Source organism: Podarcis muralis, chromosome 1 (assembly GCF_964188315.1).
Source record: "Podarcis muralis chromosome 1, rPodMur119.hap1.1, whole genome shotgun sequence".
Taxonomy (NCBI): domain Eukaryota; kingdom Metazoa; phylum Chordata; class Lepidosauria; order Squamata; family Lacertidae; genus Podarcis; species Podarcis muralis.
In genome coordinates, this window is record NC_135655.1 from 61732138 (window position 1) to 61738137 (window position 6000).

A 6000-nucleotide genomic window follows, 5' to 3' on the forward strand; every position below is an offset into this window, starting at 1 on the left:
AGTGAATTCAATTTGTGAGGAGCGTAATGTGAATTGATGGCCAGCGTGCACAGAACCTTTACCTCTCTGGATAAATATAAGTTGATCATTTGCATTCCTTCCAGTTTCCATTTGGTTCAAAAAGCTTTGGTTTCTGCATCTTTCATTCATCCTAATGGGACCTGAGCGGCTGAAGTGCCACACACTGAGTTGACAATCTCGGCTTTAGGCAAATGTGGCATAAATTAACAAGAAGCTGTCAGCTGGCAGAAAGAGATCAAAGCCAACTCATGACAATATAAGCTTTTTAACCATTCCAAAATACAGAAGACAGAAAGAGATTGAGAGTGGGGGTAAAAGTGGGAATTGCAATAGCACTATTTCTTAAAAACTTAGATCCTTCACTCTTATCCTTCCTTTGCTCAAACACAGTAGGTTGTTGCATACATAAATAAATAAAAGGTTAGGCTCCCTACCAATCTGCAATCAATGTTCAAATAAAAACTAATGATTCTGGCAAAATGGGCATTTCTCACTAAAATCACATTGTGCAAATAAACAATGTTTTCTGGTGCCCTTAGGTTTCATTGTTTCCCCTGCTTTATACTTTTTCAGTACCAGATTTTACACTGTCCGTTTCTTCTTCCCCCATTTTTGGATTAACACAATCTGGCATTGCAGTGTAAAAGTGATGGTGCCAGATGTTACATAGCCAGTCAGCTTTAGCTGTTTGATGATGTCGTTGACGGTATGTGATGGTGATAGAAGTCAAGGCACCTGGGGGCAATTGAAATGAAGAAGCAAATATTTTTGGAAGGAATGCTGAGAAATGGTAACTGTGTTTTCTAGCATCATAGTAAATGTTCACAAGAAGATTTGAACAACGAACCACCCTACTAAAAAGTACACTGTGACATTAGGTCTTCCAAAAGTAAGTTGCCATGTGAAATCACTTCACAAAAAGGATGATTGCAGGCTAAGTATTAGATACTTAGCACAGACATCTTTTTGTCCAACATGTTTATTTAGATGCCATGTACAGTGCAGGCCTATTCACTGGAAACATTGCAGTTCTCTTTAAGTTATTTGGAATTTTGAGAGCAGGATTGTACATTAATCTGCAACACTTCACACAGCAGCAGAATTATTAGTGATAAACAAATGAAAACATTCAAAGGAAGTGTGGTTTCTAATGCAGTCACTGTTTGTATCTCAGATAGCAACCACACTGAATAACCAGCAAGGCATTATGTGAATAGCAACTAACGGGGGGGGGGGGGGAAGCATCTAATTCAAACCATTGAATTTTTGATTTTATACCTTTCTCCACTGTGTGAATGCTGATTTCCGTGTGATGCTTGGAGAGAGCTCTCAGGTGGCTTTTTACAACACCTGCTTTGTAAAGCATAGCTGATTGCTGCTTTTAGCAAGTTCTGTGAAATCATATAGCTTTTACTGGACATGAGTAGGAGTTAATGATAGGTGGACCTAATCTCTTATGTTGCCTGCTAATCTTCTTCCACTGCTATCTATAGATTTCATGAATCATTTATCAAGAACTATTGTGGTATACGTGGAAAAAACCACCATGTTCAGCTGTGTATTTCTTCCACCCCAAGTAGTTTTTTCACCTCAGATTATGTTCAGAATTAGACACATATTACAGTGCGGTATGCTGGCCTGACAGCCACGGACAGAAAGTGTCTACAGAGGGTGGTGAATATAGCACGTGATATAATGAGCTGTCCCTCGAGTCTGCTAGATGACATCGCAAGGGATCATTGCCTTAGGAGAGCGAGAAAAATTCTCAGGGATGACTCACACCCCAGTCATCACCTCTTTAATCTTCTACCCTCAGGCAGGAGCTATAGAAGTATAATCAGCCGTACCAACAGGCTAAAAAATAGCTTATATCTGGGCTGTTAGGCTGTTGAATGGAAAACAACATAGCAAAATTGACTTGTGAGGTGGTGTGTTGTTTGATAAGAGAGTGAGTGTTTGTTTGGGTGGGGTAGGGAGGCTCATTTAATTTCATTGTACACAGGTTGTACAATAATTATTACATATCTTGAAAAATTGTAATAATGAATTCAATCTCAGTCTGAATCTATGGGCTCATCTATATTGTTGTTTAACGTGGACAGCAAGCTTCCTGTATCCCCATTCATTCTCTTTTGTCCATATGACGTTCTCATCCAAATCACCACCTTCCCATACTTTCCACTCCCTCAATCTGGATTTTCTTTTAACCTCTCCTGTAATGATGTCTGAAACCCACATGTGTATCATGCAGATGACCCCAAAATGCAACTTTAGCAGGTGTTCCTTTTACCTTTATCCCCAATAAAGAACTTTCCATACCAAGAAACTGTCAAAAGATTGGTTTATTACAAGGAAAAGATAGTGTCTTGCCTTTAAACAGTGAGTTAGAAAGTGATCATATACAGGCAGCACCCAATCATTGATACATTTACACACTCTATTGTAAAGTAAAAGAGATCCTAATTATTCTAAAGGTATGTAAAACGTGGGCATCCAACATCTGTTTAAAAACCTCCAATGAAGGAGCGTCCACCACTTCCGAGGGAGTCAGTTCCACTTTCAAACAGCTCTTACTGTCAAAATGTCCTCCTAACATTTAGTCAAAATCTCCTCTCTTGTCATTTGAATCCATTGGTTCAGGCCCTCTGGAGGAACAGAAAATAAGCTTGCTTCATGTTCTGTGTGAGAGCCCTTTAGATACTTGAAGATGGCCATCATGTTATCCTGCAATCTTCTCTTCTCCAGGCTCAACCATTCCTCACAAGGCTTGGATTCCAGACCCTTTATCATCTTGGTCACTTTTCTCCGCACGTCTTCCAGCATGTTCTCTAGGTTTGGAGCCAGATATTATGCTGCTGGCTTGCCACTGAAAAAGTTATAGCTTAAGTATCTTTTGGGGTCTCACTTGTTCTTTTTATGTGAAAGTAAACCATGAAAAATGGGGGGGGGGCAACAAAGAGACAAAGAAACATACAAACCCCAGAACCCACCATAGACCCCAAATTGGAAACAGATTTAAAAACAGAAGCCCAGATTACTTAACTTACTTAAAACAGAAAGGTATTCATCTGGCACTGAAAATACTACAAGTGTGGCATCAGGTGAACCTACTGAAGAAGGCTATTTCATAAGTGGGGTGCCACTACTGAAAAGGTCATAACGATTCCCTGCCTATCATCATTCATCGAGGGCACATGGAACAGGCCTCCCAAAAGGCTCTCAAGGCTTGAGAAGGTGGCCTTTGAGGTTCGTGGGAGAAGGCAGAATTGTCCTTAACCAGAGCCCTTTTCACAAAAACGATTTCACTGAATGCATGAAGACACAGCAGAACCATGCTGGCTTGCCACATACCCCAGTGGTGCATCTCACTGGCCATGCTACCTGATATTTGTGCATTCGGTTGAACACAGTGACATGTTATTGGGGTTTCCAAATGCATGGAGATGCACAAGGGCACCTTTCACTTGTTCAGCTGAATGGGCAGTTGCTGGTGACATAGTCAGAGGGGCACACTGACTTTAGCTGGTGTGTCTTTGAGTGTCCTTTCACTAGTCAGCGAACATGTGAATGGGTGTGTGAGAACAGCTCTGGAAATGGCTAGTTCCAGTTAATCAAGACATGTATGAATGTATGTATAAAAGTATTCATTTGCGTATTCAGACCTTTAAACCTCCCCCTTAAATAAATTCGGACAAGACTCAAATTTTGGTTTGGTTTTTGGCAGAATTTAGGCCACAACTTTATTGATTACAGCAAGTGAGTGGTTGCATAGGCTCTGGTTCGACTAGCTCCCTGCACCCTTGCAGGCAGCGCTGACCCAGGGCACCAGCACATGTCAGCCTAGGGTGAACACCCGGATAGGCAGAAAGCCGGGAACAGACTATGTTCACCACCCAGATGTCCCCCTGGACTCAGGCACGGGCACAAGCCCCTCACCAAACCATCGAGTCCCTGGATTCCTTTAACAGAATACCCTTCACATAGGGATGGTGAGAGCATTCCCCTATCCCTCTCACCTGAACCAGAGCCTGTCCGCAACCTTACAAGTTGTGATGATCTGCTACACGGCAGGTGAAACCCAAATGGCACCAGCCAATCAGCCAAGTGGGGAAAATTCCTGCCGTGCCCCTGTCCCAATGACAGACGGCACACAACGGCATAGCAAGGTCAAGCGCGCAAGCCCTAAATATAGGAAGAGGTGGGCGGGTGTTCCGATGCACACACTGAAAAAGGAAGCATAGGTCACATGCATGGGTATATATAGGTCCCTTGATCCGTTTAGCCTGCGTCCCATTGGCCTGATTAAACCCTGCATTAAGGGACCTACCAACTGGGTGTTGTGGCTATCCAAACATACCCACCCACAACACAGGGTTTGGTTACCAGGTCTCACCACGACACATGCCCTCTTTAAGGGAGGACCCGATAGACCACACAGTCAGAAAATATAATGCAATGAAAAAACAGTGTTTCTTTCTTGAAAAAGGTGGGGGGAACTCACCACAAAGTTTATTGTGGGCCCAGTTGCAGTGCCACCTCCCCCCACCAGGCAGTGGCTAAATGTAAAATGTGATTAATAAACTCAAGTATACAATGATCTGGATTAGAAATGGCCACAACTTTATTGCATATAGGTGGCTTTTTGGCTCAGACATTGGGCGTATAGCCGTTCCAGCCCCTCCCCTCCCCCCCTGCTAACAACAAAAAAAGTTATTACATTTTTAAAAGGTAAAGGAACACGTTTTTGCTGAGTTCCTGGTAAAAAAAAAAAGCCCATGTGTAAAACCATTAAAATATATATTAAAAGCAATACAGGACAATCATCAGCATAACTGGGTTGCTCAAGAAAATTCTATGCAACTGCATAAGCCTATCAGGGAAAAAAGTAGTTTTCAAGAGATGCCTGAAAGTCAAAAGCACAAACACCTGCTGAATCTCTGCTGGAAGAGTGTTCCACAGCATGGGACTGGAGCATCAATCTTGCACAATTTAAAAGATGGAGAAACCGTTTGACAGCGTTTACATTAGTAGTGACAGGACAGCTATTTGAATTGCCCAAACATGGTGATTCTGTTGAATTCTTTGTTGACATGTACATGAGTGGAAATCAAATCTGCTCTATCAACATCATTTCTTTCTTATCCTCAGAATAGTGTTGTTGTTTTTTGCACTCCTATACTTTTTTATTCTGATTTTATTCTTTCTCATTGCCTGGAGTGCAAAGGGCCCCCTAGTTCTTCTTAGGGAATTTTGCATACGAAAGAGAGAATTGCTGATTTTACTTTTGGACTGCCACAATTAATAAACCTCCAGAATACATACATTGCTTCTTGGATCCTGCTCTCTGTGATTACTTTATTAAAATGTATTTATTTATAAGCATCTATAAATCAGTTATTATTTCAAAAATCCCTAAGTGCTGTTCTCCTTGTTTAAAATTTACAGTTAGGCCTAAAATAGTAAAGCTTTCGTTTACTACAATTTTCAGTTTTCCCATAGGTGTGCTGTTTATGGCCTGAAAGTGGCTCCGAAAGAATAGAATTCTCCTTTCAGAAAGTTAGAAAAACACTCAAGGTATAGCTTCACAATTTGGTATTATTATTATTCCTAAACCCACTTACTTGGGAGTAAGCCCCTGAATTCAATAGACTTAATTCTCAGTGGATGTGCCTAGGATTGTGCTGTTATTTTCAAGATCCCTTATATTACCAGGCCAGACCATTTGCCAATTAATGCCAGTATCAACTGCATCACTCACTCTACAGAAGCTTTGGATTGCAGCCTAAGGTCAGGAACGATGTAAATTATATTCCAAAACATCTGGCAGGCACCAGGTTGGAGAAACCTGGCCTCCACTGACTGGGAACACCTCCCCATGCTTCTATGCACCATATAAAATAATAAAAGGATCCCAAAAGGGAATCATGGGACTGTATGTAACATGAAGTTCCATACTGACTGCGTCAGAGCAATAGTCAA